A 17,269-nucleotide genomic window follows, 5' to 3' on the forward strand; every position below is an offset into this window, starting at 1 on the left:
CCAGCAAAGGGGTGAATCTTGATAGAGAAGGGAGAGACTAAAGACCTGAGTGCTGGGGAAGGCCAGTGCTAAGAGTTTTTGGGGAGAAAACAGAGAAGGAATTAGTCAAGGAGACTGAGAAGGAGCAGACATTAGGAGGAAGAATAAAAGACTGCAATTTCTAGAGGTAAATAAGACTCTAGAAGGGGTGATGACTCAGTTGTGTCAAAATTGCTGACAATCCAGGAAAGATGAAGACTGAGAATTGGGTGTTGGATTTAGCGTTTTGGGGGTCATTATGTCACCCACCTAGAACCGCAGCCCGCCCAGCTGGCCTCTCCATCCTGTGTGCTCCTTCAGTGATGCTTTTCTAGATGCCATGACCTGCCCTGTGTAGGCAGCTGGGCCTCCCACAAAATCGCTTTATGTCTGCCATCCTGGAGCCATCCTCACTAACTTACTCATGGAAAGTACATATCAGGACCTATCTAGGTAGAATGAATATGTACGCCTCTGGCCTCCTATATCTGACCGTGTCAGGAGAAAAACAAGGTAGACAGAATCTGTTATAGCAAAAGAAAGCGGTGGAGGTATAGTAAAATGAAGGGAGTTCAGAGGACAGGCACGTTTTCCTTGGGGGTCAAGGTTGAGTTCATGGCTGAAGTGGCCTTTGAATTTGGTCTTGAAGGATGAATAGGATTTGCAGTTAAGGCGGTAGAATGGCGAGGAGACTATTTTAGATAGGCAGAAATGTAAGAGCAAGGGTACTCACGTGGGAGAGCTGGAAAGGTGGCGCTGAGCTGGGAGTGCGGCTATGGGCAGGAGAAAAAAGGATGAGGCTAGAATTTCAGCCAGGCCCTGATGAGAGCGCCTTAGAAATTATTGGCTGGGCTTTATTTCTTAGCCAGTGGGGAAATCGTTAAAGGCTTTTGAGCCATGAAGTGGCGCAATAATAGCTGTGCTCCTTCAGGAAGAGTCATCTGGCTGCGTGTGCAAAACCATCCTGGAGAAAGATAATAAGGCCTAAATTAGGGCAGTGGCAGTGGGAGGCAGGGGGAGGGGCACTGAGAGACACTGCAGAAGCCGAATCCACAGGACACAGCCCTCCAGAGTGCAGGGTGTGTGGAGTGGAGCTCTGGCTCTGAGCCCTCCCTAAAAACCGCATGAGCCTTGTTCAGTGCACTGGCTTACGTGGTCACTCCCCCTTGTCACCTCCACCCCCATCCTCTTCCAAACTGTGAGTGGTAAGCTTCACCTCATTAATGAACTGAAGCTTGCTTATTTTTAGAACTCTGTGATGAACATGGTTTTTGCATTTAAGAAACAAAGCAACTCTGCATTTCAGGACCCTCTACCTGCCCTGTGCCCACTTCAAAGAGGCAGTTGTGGAGACAGTTCTGGTGATGGCCCAGCCAGGTCATCTCCAACCTCCAATCTCTGATCGGCTATCGCATCTGATTTAATTAATTGCATCTGATCTGATCAACTGCATATAGCATTTTTGGGAATTGTTGAACAAAAGCAGTTCTCAAAGACGAGGGAGGCAATTCATGGTGCCACCCCAACCAGCAGTGCCACAGGAAATGCCAAGTGACCCACATGGGGCCCAGGCAGCCTGCCTGCTCATTTCCTTCAGAAAATCCAGCCCCAGGAGTGTGACTTTTGTACCAGAGGATGGAAACGTCCTAGCTGCTCTGTGATTCACCATCGGTTACAGTAGGCTGAGACATGGCAGGTAATGGCACCCAGGGGGATCATTAGTGTTTTCGGTGAGATTGGAACCCCCCGGCTGTGGGGGAAGGGCCTGGCCTGCAGCCAGTCCCAGCATCCCAATTCATGTGGCAGCAGAGGGGAACAGCCTTTGTGGTGAGGCTGGCTTCCTCCTGAATTTGCCCATAAAAGGATAAAAGTGCTGCTATCTGGTCGGCAATGGGTAGGGTTGCTGATGATAAATTTTTTGTGTGGATTTATTTCCCCCTTTTTGCAAGGAGTGCATGTGTATCTGTGTGTGTGTGTGTGTGTGTGTGTGCCTGCTTTCGCACAGTTTGCAGCCTATATGTGCTAACAGATGGATTCAGCCTCATCTTTTATCTAGTGTTACAGAAGATAAAACTGAAACTGGGTGATATGCTGCGTCTTCAATTTAAGAGAGAAAAATATTTTTAAAAAGCTCTTTAAGGGAACGCTTATGGTAGAAAAAAAGTGGTCCAGAATATTGTCTGCTGTACTCAAAAGGCAAATACAGAAGATCCATTTAAAAGTGATTTTTTCCCTCCCCCTCCCCGATGTGTCCAAAATATATGATCTCTGTGTCAGAAGTAGGCCAAGCTTTAAGGCTATCATGAATTATATATCAAGAGACATCATTACCCAGGAGTCTTGAACAAATGCCTCATGGTTTAAATTTTACAATTCCCTCCACCCCCCCACAGTGGCAGCAATTTCTGTGTCTACATTCTTCTTGAGATGGAAAAGGAAAGTGTTTTACAAAATGCAGGAGGAGGCATTATGCTAATAAAGGCAATTGTGCAATGGTTGGAAACTGTCCCTCTGAAGGAAGCTTTTATCCCCCACACTGGCCTGCAGTCCAGGTACTTCGGAGGGCAGCAGTCTGCTTGGGAAGCTTTGTCTTACCTGATTTCAGCTGGAGTCAGACATCCACAGAGCCAGGCTGATTGAGAGAGGAAACAGATTAACCAGCCATTCTGATGCCCACCCTCCTCGGCAAAGACCTTGTCGTGTCATCTGAATATCAGATCTGCTTTATCCACCTACTTATTCACTAGAATTCAAGAAAAGCTTTGCGAAAATAGTTCTTTTATCTGAAGTTGGAACCATTAACTAGATAAATAGGAAAGGTGGGGTTTTGGTGATTGGTTTTTTTGGCCTCTTTACTGCTGTCGCATGGATCAGTAAAGCTAACCCAGAACACAGGCCCCCAGGACAAGGCGGTCCCCGGACAGAGCACTGGGTATGGAGGGGCCTTTCCAAATGCAACACCTACAGCTGCACAAAGTAGTCTTCTCAGCACCCTGCTTCCCACTCTCATTCTCAGGTCCCCGTTTGCTCAGCTAGGTCCTGTGCAGATTCCACACTCAGCTCAGGCATTGACCTTTCCATGAAGCCTTAAGACCAGCTTCCCTCCAGGTAGGTGAGGTTAGCTGCCCATCACCGGGCTTCCATGCCTCCCATCACAGCAACTGCCTGCTACATGTGGCAGCCCCCGACTTACGATGGCTCGACTTGGCATTTTTCAACTTTAAGGTGGTGCAGAAGCAGTACACATAATAAATTACATCAGGTACTCAGCACTTTACTATAAACTAGGCTTTTGTTAGATGATTTTGCCCACCAATAGGCTAATGCCAGTGTTCTGAACACATTTAAGGTAGGCTAGGCTAAGCTATGATGTTTGGTAGGTTAGGTGTGTTAAATGCATTTTTGACTTATGTTTTCAAGTGACGATGGGTTTATCAGGGTGCAGCCCCATTGTAAGTCAGGGAACATCTGTATTTTAATTGTTGTTTTATGTATTTGTTTGTTCTGGTAGCTCATGAGTTACTGGCAAACACGAGTGAGGTGCCGTCCTTGGTTCTCAGAACCTTCATCCGCAGAGTGGAGGGAACGCAGGAAGCTGTTGATAGGCTGTCGGCTGGGCTTTGGTGGACTCTTCCTCCCTATGCTGTCCCTCTGGACACACCCTAAGCAAAGACTCACCCCACCAGGTAGACTTTGGTGACTGTCCTGTGTGCCGTTCAGGTGTGTGGCTGCATTCAGAATCCAAGATGAGCCCTCAGCCATGGCCCCATTCATCACCTCCGCGGTACTGTGCCCAGCTGACACATTTAAGAAGGCGGTGGGCCCCCCCACCTCTGTGGGAGCTGATCGAGCACTGAGTCAACTCAGTCACTGGGGAAGAAGCAGGTCGTTAGGGTTGAAGGAACACAAAGTTCCGAGTCAGACAGACTTATGTGAGAATCCCACTTCTGCAAATGATAGGCTGTGTAGTCTCAGGAAATTCGTCTAAATACTGCGTCTTTGTGTTAGCGTCAGGAAAATGAGAGAGGGGGATGTTATATGCAGCTACTTTTTAATAATGAGGAATTATTTTGTAAAGTATTTCGCACATAAAGGGTAGTCAGGAATATTGGCCATTATTGGTCTGAACAAGGTCAAGCTTGCAATCCACTAAATCAGGAAATTATTGATAATACAGTGAAATCATTTTGCCATTATGAAGAAGTTATCATATTGTTGCTTTAGATTGTACAACTTTAAATTTAAAAAGAAAAGAATGTATTTAAGGCACAAGCGTCAGAATCAAAGAAATTCATTAGCTGGTTGGCCTTAAGCACATTACTTCTCTTAGCAGCGGCTCCCTTCTCTCCATTACGAGCACAATAAGACCCACGTTGTGGGGTCATGGATGTGAGGACAGAATGAGAGGTGAGGGAAGGAAGGGGCCGAGCTCAGCCCAGGATAGAGCCGGTTCTCACAAAGTGGTTGTGCTGAAATTCATTTCCCTGAAGCTGTCGACTTCATTCTGTGGCTCCAGGTCCTACCTGGATAGGAACCAGCTTGTGCCTGAGCTCCACGAAAGCCCTGTAGTTGAGAGGTGAGAAACCTGAACAAAAACATTCTCTGGGCACTCAACGTCGGCGTTGGACCGAGAGTCGCTAAGAAACGCTGGGCAGGCCTGGGGCAGTCCATCTCCTCCCCTGGGCCGCGGCCCTCATCCATAAGTGAAGGGGGCAGGCAGCCAGTGGCTCAGGTGGCTCCTACTCTGGCATTCTGTGAGTCTAATTTATAGTTGAGTGAGTTGTCATTCATAGACCAGGAAGGGCAAAATGATCCTCATTATTCTGCTCGCAGTTCTGGTGCCTGAGAAGCCCCTGGGTCCTGCCCCATGTAGAATTACCGTTGAGCCGTGGGGCTTTTAATTAAAGGGCTTTGCAAGTCAGACGGTTTCAGGGAAGATTCAGATCTTCAGGGAGACACCAAGGGAGGTCCTCTGTCCTGTAAGCCACTCCTTGAGAAATCAGCTGCCGCTCCCCGTGTGAGGATGGGGAATTGTGAGGCTCACAAGGGGACTTCTGGGAGGGCTGTGGTTACATGTCCCTCACAGCCCCGCTGACTGTCCTTGGGCCAGTGGTGTGTTGCATGTCACTTCATCTTTCCTGTGAGTTGTGCCAGCCGCATTCGATTTTGATACGGTTCCCCCTGGTTGTCAACAACGCCTGAACTATTTCTCACCCAATGCTGTTTCCACTTCGGGTGGTTTGTGCTAAATGTATTTTCAGTCCCGAGTGGTACAAGGATGAAAGGATTGTCCACAAAAAAAGTGGTTTCTGAATGTGTTGGAAGCAGGGCTGCCTGCTGTGTGTTTTTAACAATTGCCTCCCCAGAGGAGGTTTTGAAAACCTCACCTTTCAAGATGTTTCAACTCATATTAGAAAGTGACTTAAATAAAACTGCTCTTCTGACCACCACTGCTGTGATGGCCAGACTGGTGATTATTTGTCTAACCCAAGTCTCCAGGGCTGGAATGTCACACAGTTTCTTCCTGTTACCCTCCCAGAGGAGGTGAAATCACACTTGTCAGATTCTTCTACCTAGGGTCACTGTGTGTGCATGAGGGGCTGACACACTGAACATGGGCTTGCGAGACAGAGTGCATTATGGTTTCAGCTGCACCTGTTTGCTATTCTCATAAACCATTACTGAGCACCTACTGTGTGCGTGGCACCATGTTAGGGCAAGAGCCCTGACTTATTCTTGCATTGTCACCCTGTAGCAAACCTCACAATATTCTGCACCATTGGCCCCCAGGGTTCCTGTGAACTGACCCAGTTTCCTTTATATTCATCCTGGATGCCCATGTGTTCCGGAAACTTGAATCTGCCACTGTTTGAATGTCTTTAGATCAGGGTTTCACAATTCAGCCCTACTGACATCTTGGGCAAAATAAGTCTTTGTTGTGGGGACGCTTTTCAACCTTGTAGGATGTTTACAGTATCCCTGGATGTCAGTAGCACCACGCACTTCAGCTGTGACAACCAAACGTGTTTATAGACATTGCCAAATATGTCCTTATAATATTGCATTTACCAAAATGCCCTTTTAGCCAGTGTCTTAGTTTATGTAGTTACGTGTGAGGAAAGCAAGCATTTTTGCTCCTCTTTTACCATTAAGGCAACTGAGGGCCAGGAAGGGCAGAAACTTGCCCATCACACTGAGTTGGGAGCAGAGCTATAGCTACCATTGAAATCTCCTGTCTTCCCAACCCAGCGTCCTCATGGATCCATTTACTGCTATGCGGGTAAATGTTTAATAACTGATTCTCTGGGAGAAACAAAACCAAATCACACGTGATTAAGATGTTTGCCAATTTCATGGTGTAAATACTCCCACCATGGCTGGTTTCTACTTACAAGACCTTACTGAACATGGGGTTCGGAAGAGTTCTGTATAATTGGCTCTGGTGAGCCGGTGCCAGACAGTTCCAGGACGCCACTGGATCCACGTGTGCTTTGCTCGGATATTCGTCCTGCTCCCTCTGGATCTTGTTCCCCCACCCATCCTCCTTCCCTCATAAACACACACGCACACTTATTACTGTGCTGTGTGATGGGCAAGCATTGTCCTAGTAAGGGGTTTTGATCGTCTGCTGGAATAAGTATAGCACTGTTGGAGTAGAATTTCCTCCCTCCCTCTTCTGTTCAATGCACATTCCTTTTCATAATCTTTCCATCTAAGGGCTTGCAGGAGCAGGAGGACATCTGTGGTCTTAGGGCCAAATCCATAGGGAGCTCATCAGTAGGAGCTCCTGGATAGAGTGAACCTCTGGGCAGCCAGGAACGGAGGGCTGTTGCTTCCATCAGTTACACTGAGTGTGCAGTGCGTATAGGTATAAGGTCGTGAGGACCAGCAGGTTGTTGGATACACCTTGCTAGAGCATGGGAGAAGGGGCTCGGCTGGAGATTTAGTCCAGATAAGAGCTGTGACTTCTGTAAGCCTCAGCCTCCACACATGTGCAAGGAGGAAGAATACCTCCCCCTCCACCCCACTGTTGATGCAAAGAGCAAATGCACTATCTGATGTCTTCAGAAACCTACTCTCGTAGTTGATTGTTTGGTAGATTGACTGGACTTACCAAGCCTAAGGACTTAGCTGATCTTGTGTTTTATACCTTGGCCATGGTTCTGTGCCATACGCTCCTAGCCATCTTCTCTGTGGTCCAGCATTAGACCCGGGGTGGGGGTGGTCTGGGACTGTGGGAAGAACCCTTCCCTGGTGATCACGTGACCGGGTTTCTTGTACCAACTCATTACATAACCTGGGGAAGTAGTTGGTGTGACTGTAATGTGTGTAGCCACGGAGGAGGGGCGGGAGCATTTGGATTTGATCCTGGAGCCAGTGGGAAGTACTCGAAGGGCTTTAAGCGGAAAAGACACATCATCGGATGTGTGCTATAGAAAGTTCCTTCTGCAGAGCTCCGGGCCAGAGTCCAGGCAGGGTGAAACCCAGTTAGGAGGTTGGTGCAATAATCCAGTCACAAAGTGGTGAGGTGACTCGTGGGTGCTAAATGCTGGGTGGCTCAGCTAGAAAGTGCTATGAGAGTTCAGAGAAGGGAGACGTCAGTGTGGACTGGGGTATCAGGGTAGTATCAGAGAAGTATCAGAGAAGTGTATCAGGGTAGTATAAGAATAGTATCAGAGAAGTATCAGAGTAGTATCAGAGAAGTATCAGAGAAGTGTATCAGGGTAGTATAAGAGTAGTATCAGAGTAGTATCAGAGAAGTATAAGAGTAGTATCGGAGAAGTATAAGAGTAGTATTAGAGAAGTATAAAAGTAGTATCAGAGAAGTATTAGAGTAGTATCAGAGAAGTATCTGAGAAGTATCAGAGAAGTATAAGAGTAGTATCAGAGAAGTATCAGAGTAGTATCAGAGAAGTATAAGAGGAGAATCGGAGAAGTAGCAGAGAAGTATAAGAGTAGTATCAGAGAAGTATCAGAGTAGTATCAGGGAAGTATCAGAGTAGTGTCAGAGAAGTATCAGAGTAGTATCAGAGAAGTATCAGAGTAGTATCAGGGAAGTATCAGAGAAGTATAAGAGTAGTATCACAGAAGTATCAGAGAAGTAAGTATGAATAGTATCAGAGAAGTGTCAAAGAAGTATAAGAGTAGTATCAGAGAAGTATCAGAGAAGACTTCATGGAGAAGAGGGGGCTGCTTCTGGCCTTGACAGATGATAGATGGCACGGAGTTGTCAGTCTGGGCTGCACAACTAGGAAAGAAAACAGGAAGCTGCAGTAAATCACCCTGGGCTTAAATGGGGAATTTATATAAAGGATGGTTCTCAATGCGTACGGACCGTTTCATGGAAGGACTTGAAAGCCAGGCTTAGGAACATGGACTTTGTTAGAAGGTGGTGGTTCTCACCGGAAAAGTGCATTTCCTATAGTTGGTTTCTGTGGGAATCTTATCCCTGGCATTTTCCTGTTTATAGCTCCCACGTCTCTTTTTCTCCTGGTGAGGTGTAGGGTGCTGGGACCCTGGTGAGAGGGTGTGTGATTCACCCCCTGCAACCCTGTGCTGGTGGGGAAGGCAGGATCCCCTGGAGACCTGAGGATGAGTGCAGCCCTGAATGTTGACCATGACTCCTGATTTGCCTCGCAGCAGGGACCCAGGAATGGGAGCAGCTGTGCTATTGTCTCCAGGCAATCTCCAGTGTTTGTCTGCCTAGGCTGGGGTGACGTCCTCAGCAGTATAGATAAGCCGGCTGCCAGCTGTCGCAGGTACCTTCTCAATCATTCTTCCTCCCTTCGATTCTGACTCTGTCCCTTACTAAGAATAATAGAAATTCCCCGTTTTCTCCCGCACCTGCTTTGTGGCAGTGTGTCTGGCTCCATCCACGGAGGGGAGGGATGGCTAACCTTGTACTGTCTGAGTGATATGGGATTTGCACTTTCTGTGAAGTGTTACAAAGCATGGTTGCTGAGAAATGGTATGAGCTAGATACTATTACCTCTGACGCTCACGTGAGAAAACTGAGGCTCAGAGGGGTACAGCAACTCACCCAAGGTTGCATAGGCAAGAATTGATGGGGTGAGCACTAGAAACCAGGGATTTGTGGACTTCAGCGTATTCCTGTTGGATTTGGATTGGGGTATTCTGCAAGAGATGCTCCATTTTCATGGGATTTTTAGCGGAAGCCGCCCGGTAAGAAAATTACTTTCACAAATGGCAGTGTATATGGAACTCCACAGGTGAAGTTCATACAAAACACTTCCTTGAAGGACTCTTCTAGACATTGAGGATCCCAAGTCTCAAAGTCCGCTTCATTATCTGGATGGCAGAGAGTGACTTGCCCGATCTTAGAGAAATTGAAGGTCAAAGCAGAAATGGGAGTCCAGATCGTCTGCTTCTCCACCCCCAGTGCTTGGCCTTCTATCTGGCCTCATGGTGTAAGTGGGGTTTCTCCAGAACACGCGACATAAGCCACCCAAGAGGGGATGTTTGTTGATGTCACTCGTGGCCAGGGCCTGCTGGGGAGCCCACGGGTGGTTTGTGGCACTCTGGTGGTGTTCGCCATGGGAGACCCATGTCGTTTTGGGGAGATGGGTGCTACAGGCGTTCATAGATCCGCTGGAGCACAGCCGAATCACTGGCAACGTGGGCAACAAATAATCCAGCCATTGGCTCTCAGATTGTGCTCAGTGTGATCTGTCCATGGCACCGTTTCCTAGTTTATGACCCCTAGGCAGCATTCGCACTGAACTTCCAGAACAGTTATTTAACTGGCATTCCAGGTCAGTTCTGCCCCACTTATTTAGGGGCAGTCGTATTTGCTGAAGTTCAAATATAGGTGCCAACTACTGCACTGGCCACGTTTAATGTTGGGTAACCCTAAGGATCCCTGAAATGGAGCCATTGTTCCCATACTAGAGAGGGGACAGCCAAGGCAATTCACGGCTGTGGGGCTTGAGACCCCAGGCTCTTTCTGCAGCTCCATCTTCCCACTAATACTTCAAAGGCCTTTGCTACACGAGCTTACTCGGACATCAGGCAGCGTCAGGGCACGGAAAGTCACCCACAGCCCGACACTGGCCTTTTACTACTGTATTCCTGCCGCCTGTTTCCTCCCCCTCCAGCCACACTGAGCTGTTCACTGTCCTCAAGGAAGCCAAACTGTACAAATTCAACCCTCAACACTGGTCATCTGTGTAAGGCTCGGGGCTGGTTACAATCAGCCCGTAAAGAAAAGTAAGACGTGCCCCTCCTCTTAAGGAACTTTCCATTCAAAGGCAAAAATAAAATGTGAATTTCGATAGCTCTGATGCTTTAGAAGAGAAAGCTCACGGAATCTTCAGTGTGGTGCAAAGAAGCCTGCTGGCGCATATCATTGTACGATCTGCGTGTGACAGACTTTGCAGCTGAAGATCGGAGAGAAGTGAGGAACGGGTCACCCGGCCCAGCCAAGGCCAAGTTGGAGGGAGACCCAGGTTTCCTTGCCCCCCTATGAAGCGTTCGTGGTACATCAAAGTGTACTCCGAGCTTGTATCACCGGCGATGGTCAGGCACGGCCACTGCAGCCTGAACTGTGTTTGTTTCTATCTTGTTAAAAAGCATTTTTGAAATTTTTCGATTACAGTTAGCATACAATAGTATATTAGTTTCGGGTATGCAGTATAGTGGTTAAACATTTACATACCTTACGCAGTGATTACCCCCATAAGTCTAGTACCCAGCTGATACCCTACGTACTTATTACAATATTATTGACTCTATTCCCTATGCTGTACTTTACATCCCCATGACTGTTGTTATAACTGGCAATTTGTACATCTTAATCTCTGTCATACTGCGGCGTGCCTGATGGAAACAGGCAGTGTCAGCTGCTGATGCCTCAAACCTGTTAAGTTAAGGCAACTTGCAGCCCTGAGAAGTGAGGAGGAAACATGCAAATGCCCAGGTTTTCCGAGATTTCATCGTGCTGATGCGTGGGGTTGTCAGAAAGACGAGGTTCCTAAACTGTGTCCTCCCCCGCACCCCAGAGAAGGACCTGATGTAACAAACACTATGAAATACTGTCTTAAAGACAGGGGATCCATCTGGCACTTTTGTTCAGTTGAAAACCTACGTGGAGTTTTCTGAAGTCATCAGCCAGTTTGACTGGTGTCCTCCTGCCATCGACATGGGGGCACTTACCTTGATGGCTGTTTAGATGGGAAAAACATCAGGGCAGATGTTAAACCACAACACTGGGAAATGGAGCAAATATGAGCCTGGGAGAAGAGATCTGGGCTCTTCTGGTTCTGCTACCACTTGCCACTGGCCACTGCGCTTTCAGCCTGTGACAGGTCCCCCGTCTGTGTGTGATGGGCCAGCTTCTCCATTGAACTTGGAGTTCAGTGGAGGTTGAGCTTGTGTTCAAATGTGTGCTTCCCTGCGAACTTGCTATTAACCGTGGGCTGGGCACTCGGCCTCTGCGTCACTGTACAGTTCCTCATCTGTAAGATGTGCTACTGGGAGTACCATTGTTTCAGCAGGATTGCTATGAGGGCTGAGGGAAATAGTCACGTGACGTGCAGCATGCTGCACAGTGAGGAACAGGGAGAGTCTGTGCCATTGTGGTCATCCACTCCCTGCCCTCTGACAGGCTCGGATTGCCTGAGCCCAGGCCACTCTGGTCGGTCACCATCAGCTCTCTAGGCTGTGCTCACGTCTGGCTTCCCACCGTGGGTCCCCAGCACGAGAGTCACATGCTGAGATGGAAGAAACCTGGAGAACTGTGTTCTAGTCCTGGCTTCTCCACCTTCCCCACTAGCTGAGTGCCATTAAACAAGTCCCCACTTTCTGTAGAACTCAGGTAGATGTCCCTGAAGAACATCAGTGATAAATGGCAGTAGTGGGTTGCATGGTGCCCCCCCAAAAAGATGAGTCTATGCCCTAACCCCCCACAACCTCTGAATGTGACCTAATTTGATCAAAGGATTTTGCCCATTTACCAAATAACATCACTTGCAGAAGCCCCTACACAAAACAGATGGAAAACCTGGCTGTGTTACTGCGGGAGGGGGCCCCAGAGCCTGCCACCTAGCCCCTTCAGCATCTCTGGGGCTCCTCAGACCATAAGCTTCTCTAGAGCTGTCAGTTAGTGACTGAACTAGAAGCCCTGTGATTCTCCACGATTAGATAAATGCCAAAGCGGATGGACTAAAGCCTGTTTCTTTTCATTAGCATTTTACTTTACCTGTGTGAGTTTGATTCAAGACTGATTTCCTGGTTTCAAGAGAACAGCAGATTTCTGGGAAAGGGTAAAACAAAAGGCTTTAAGTGCTGTGCGCGTCCTCCCCAGGCAAGTGGGGTGGAAGGGGAGATCTTTGGCCAAGCCAGACCAGCTCTGCGTCTCTGGGCAGGGTCAGTGCCTGCTGGCAGTGAAGAAAGGCCAGGCCTGTTCCGGCAAAACGCTGCCCTCTGAGGAAACAGGGTCTGTGTCTTGTCAGTGGCCTGCAGAGTCTCCAGGGGTTCTGGGCAGGAGCTGCTTTCCACACTGGGTGCCCATCCGGCTGCCTTAGGTGGCCTTAGGAGAGCCACCGAGCCCTCACAGGTGGGGGGCTGGCTGGTTATCGGAACAGCTGTGCATTCAGGTTCTGGGTGCTTGGACACAGGGAACCCAAACGTCCTTTAAAAATACCTTGCTAAAGGTAGTCACACCCTTGCTTCTCAGATCATAGCATGACTGCTTTATAACCAGGTTGTATCGGCCTGTTTTATATACAAGGCTTACAAGCCCAGTAGATTTAGAAGACATTCTTATGAGCAAAGGAAGACTGCATCATTGCCGAGGATATTTACGTGGATGAGAAATCAGAGGATTGTCTAGGAGACAACTGGACAGAAAACTAACTGGCCCCACAGGACTGTGGATTACGTTAGGATGACCATATATCCTGTATGTCTTGGACAGTCCTGGTTTATGCCTGTTGTTCCGGGGACGTGAATGGTCTCCTTTCCACTCTCAGAAGCATCCAGATTGGGATGATAAATCACATGGCCACCCAAGTTGTAAGTGACCGTGTACGTGCACTTAGTATAGATATAATGTGGATCCTACAGTTAAGTAAAAACCTGTACCTGTGTGCTTTGCAGCTCAGAAGGTGGCTGTGGGTTAACAACATTGCACCATCACAAGTCACCGTTTCACAGCACGTGTGGCTTACGGTGGGTGAAATCATGAGACAAAATGTCACACAGGCCATGCTTCAGATCCTTTCTCGGGGCCAACTAGCTTTTTGACTTTTAGGAAATTATTTAGTGAATCTCAACTATAAATTAGAAATAATCATAGAGCCCTCACAGAGTCCGTGTAATTACTAAATAGCCTAGGGAAAGCATCTAGCTTATTTCCCGACACCTAGCAGGCTGCCAACAAATGGCGCTGCCATTATTATTATTACTATTATTATTATTGTTATTATTCCTATTACTATTCAGTGACTGTTGGTATTGGGGGTTTAATCTCTCCATCTCTAAAATGGTGAGGGGTGATCCCTGCTCCCAGGTCTTTGGGAGGCCGAAACCAGAGCCCACTGATCCTGGGAGTGTGTGCAGTGTTCACGGTGGGCACTTCGGGCAGCATCTCGCTTGCCCACCTGCCCAGTGAGTCCCTCCCCCACTGACATGGGAACTGACTTTCTAAGACATCATCCCTTCCCTTCGCTGTGGTGACGGCCATCTCTGGCCCTCCCTCTGGCCCCTCCCTGGCCTAACCTACTTCCTCCTCCCAAGAGTGCTGCTGTGTAAACACCAAGGCCAGGGCGACATTTACGGGTGCTGTCTGCCTCTGGGGGCCACCACTCAGTGAGGACTGGGGACCAAATTCCTGGTCCCGCCTGCACAGCACCTCTCAGTATTCCCCACTGGAGAGGTGCCTCTCTTCCTCGGTCGTCTGAACGAAGGTGTCGTCCGTTCCCAGTGTTCATGTTTCCTTCCCTGTTTCTTTCCACTGATGTGCCTTTCTGCGTGCCTCAGCCTTTCTTTTTCATTTTAATGTCGCTGCTCGGAGAGGGAGAATTGCATACTGGCCTGCATTCTAATCTTGACTCTGCCACTCAAAAACTGAACCCCTGGATGAGTGCCTCAGTTTCCTCCTCTGTAAAAGGGGGTGAGAACAAAGCCTGACACACTGTAGGTACATGATACATGGTAGCTATCTTGTGATCTAAAAACCTGCCCATTTGTGTTTCTTCATGTTGGCCTGTACGCTTGGTGCTGAGGGAAAGGTGCCACGCGAAGGTTTCCAGACTCAGAGTGTGGCTGTGCAACTGCTTTCCTGAGACTTGGAATAAGCACGGTTCACCATGGGCTGTAGGTTTCCTACCTGCTCAGCTGGAGGTTGGGAATGTGCTCTTTCAAGCCCTTTAGTTCTCTCACCATCTGTCTTGCCTTCTCTTCAGTTTGCCCCTGCCCTGCCCTCTGACTCCCAGAACCTTCAAACGTGGAAGACACGCAGCTTGGTTCTAAGCTATTCACAGCCCCTCCACTAAATGGGGCGGGGGTGGGGGCCCACAATGTAGTGAAAAGGTCACAGGTCGTAGACTAGATATGAGGAGATGCCTTTTCTCATCCCAATTCTGTTGTGTGACCCTGGATAAGTCATTTCATGTCTCTGGATTTCAGCCCCCCTCCCTTCATATAATGGGATAATTATCCCTCTGCTTTGTTCCCCGTTTAAAATGACTGAAGAAGACAAGATATTGAAACAACATTTTGCTGGCTGCCAGGTGCTATAGAAGTGCGGGGTTCTGATGGTCTCAGGTAGCGTCAGTCCCCTCTGTGCAGCAGAGGGACCGTGACAACATCTCTGGCCGTCCACAGCTGCTGGCAATGGAAGCAAATTAATACTGATGTGCTGTGAGGTTGTGCTGCTTGTGGGGGCCCAAGAAGGGAGTTGTAAGTGTGTTCCCCTGCTTGATCTCAGTTCTCTCTGATGGACATCTGGCCAATGGGTGACTCAAACAGGAAACCACTAGCCATCGGTCAGAAAGCGTGAACTCCCCTCAAAGATGTGCTTACTTTTTGTCACTCTGTGTTTGTTTAGATGGTGGGGAAATAATTTACAAAATCAGGGCCAGGTCCTCCCTGGTAGGTCCTCTGTGATGGAATCTATACGATGGGAGGAAGTGGGATATCCTGAGGGCTGAGATAGGATCCAAGTTCTACAAATGCAAGTCCAGGAACCCTTGCCAGGCTGGTGACATCAAAAGTCACCAGAAGCTTTGGCCCCTGCTCCAGATGGGGATTGCACTTTTTTGTTAGCTTCTCCAAATACACAACCAGTTTAGGAAACCCCTGGAGTGGGTGGGACCGGTATCTGAGGGCTTGCCTGTTAGAGGGCTGTGTATTCCCTGCACTCTCCTGGTACCCATCAGGAGGCTGTCAAGTACGATTGGTATTAGTATTAAAGTATGACTAGGTTCTTATTAGGATTATCGGTGTGGTTATTCAACTTACCAGGTGATTGCCATACTTTATGATGGCCGTTGGGAGTTAGGGAACTTGTCTATAAACAAGTAGACTGGATGAGATGGATAGGAAAGGATTCTGGAAGTCCCTCAGAGTCGTGGTTGAAGGAGACTCACCATTCTACTTGTCCAACTTTCTTAATTTCGTGGTAGAAGAAAGCTGAGCTCAGTTGGGTGAATCAAGTCCCAATCATAAATATAAAAATGGGTTATAATTTTGAGAGTGTTTGAAAAGGAAAACGGGATGGGATGGCACCCTCTGATACTCGATCACTTCAACAGATTCTCTTCTTTGCAGGTTCTTTTGCGGCGCACCTGGCCTCTCAGCCACAGCCACGAGGTGAGAGATGTAGTCTTCCCACAGGGTTCTGCTTGGGAAATTCGCCTTGCTCAGTGTCTACACCCAGTGCCCGTGGGAAACAGCCCCTATATCAGGGCACCCTTACTTCGGGTTGTGCTCTGGGGTGGGAATGTCTGGGCACCAATCCTGAGTCTCTCCCAGCTGCCACCATATATGCTTTCCCCAAATCCAAGGCCAGCCCCACAAATGTCGGCTCAGAAATCACTTTCTCAGTCATGCCAAGGACTTTTCAGAGTTGCTGTGTTTTCTCTATCATTTCCTTCCCTCCCCCCTTCACTTCCTGTTTTTTCTTCCTCTTTCTCCACCCCCACCACATCTCTTCGGCCATGTCTCTTGTTGTCTGAGAACAGGAACAAAGCGTGGAGCATTGATAATCATGATTTCCTGACTGACTGGCCCTCATGGCTGCTGAGAACTGGAGCCAGAGCTAGCCTGGCTTTCTGGGGCATGTGAGCCCCAGCTGGGAGCACGGCAGGAAGCCTGGCCTTTACACCCCGCCCCCGTCTGAAAGAGAATCTAATAAGAATAACCCTTCATATCCTTACAACAATTTGCAGCTTCCAAAGAACTTTCTCCTACATTCAAGCTAAAACAGTGCAAAACTCCTAGTGTTTTGGCTTAATAACTATAGTCCAGTGTGGATGGACAAACATAGATTTGGGAGTCATATGTGTGAGTTTGTTAATGATTCTGCTCTGTATTCTCTTTATGACTCTGCAGATCATTCTAGCTCTCTGAAGCTCTGTTCCCTAACCCTTTGGAAAAATGAAGTTAGTGGTACCTCACAGGGAGTTTTTGTGGACAAATTAGGAAAATATATCTATAAGCATCACATGGTATGGCTGGCAGATGCTATTTGCTTAATAAATGCAAGATCCCTTCTTTGGTTTTGGTTGTCTGCGCAGAGGAATGGCTGTTCAAATGTACGATAGCCAGAAGAATCACATAATAAATGATACCCATGGGAGGAGAGTCCATGTTTGTTACTGTATTTTCCTGAAACATGAAGAGAGAAAGGAAGAGACAGAGGGAGACCGACAGATCTACTGGCTGGGTGCGCACGTGCCTATCACGGAAAAACAAAGCCCACCCACCACTGTGCTCCTGGGTCACGCTGTTTGTTCCATAACAATATTTTTCTAAGGGGAAACAGGGAGAACCACCCCAATCACAGTCCATGAGATGGACTGTTTTACTGATTTAGCTCCCAGCGGTTAAAACTGCAAAAACGACAAAAACAGCAATCTGGAAAAAGTGCCACCTCCCTTTTTGAAAATCTGTTAAAAAACAAAACAAAACTTCCCATTCAGGGTCAATAACCAGTTGTTTGAGGAGTCAGTCTGACCATGTGGCTGCTTTTTAAAAAAATTCCAAAGGCCAGAGAGTCAGAGACCCATTC

At 48.0% G+C, this 17,269-nt stretch overlaps 1 protein-coding gene across 5 annotated transcripts in view; it reads left to right on the forward strand.

The window, feature by feature from the left end:
• The window catches only part of CYRIA (CYFIP related Rac1 interactor A), a 99,447-nt gene that overhangs the window by 25,408 nt on the left and 56,770 nt on the right, over positions 1 to 17,269 (forward strand). For all 5 annotated transcript variants that reach the window (XM_081068558.1, XM_081068555.1, XM_081068559.1 and 2 more), the window contains one exon: positions 15,808 to 15,849. The gene's annotated coding sequence lies outside the window, so the exon portion shown is untranslated. The remainder of the gene's footprint in view (positions 1 to 15,807; positions 15,850 to 17,269) is intronic.

Source organism: Rhinolophus hipposideros, assembly GCF_964194185.1.
Source record: "Rhinolophus hipposideros genome assembly, chromosome: 12".
Taxonomy (NCBI): Eukaryota; Metazoa; Chordata; class Mammalia; order Chiroptera; family Rhinolophidae; genus Rhinolophus; species Rhinolophus hipposideros.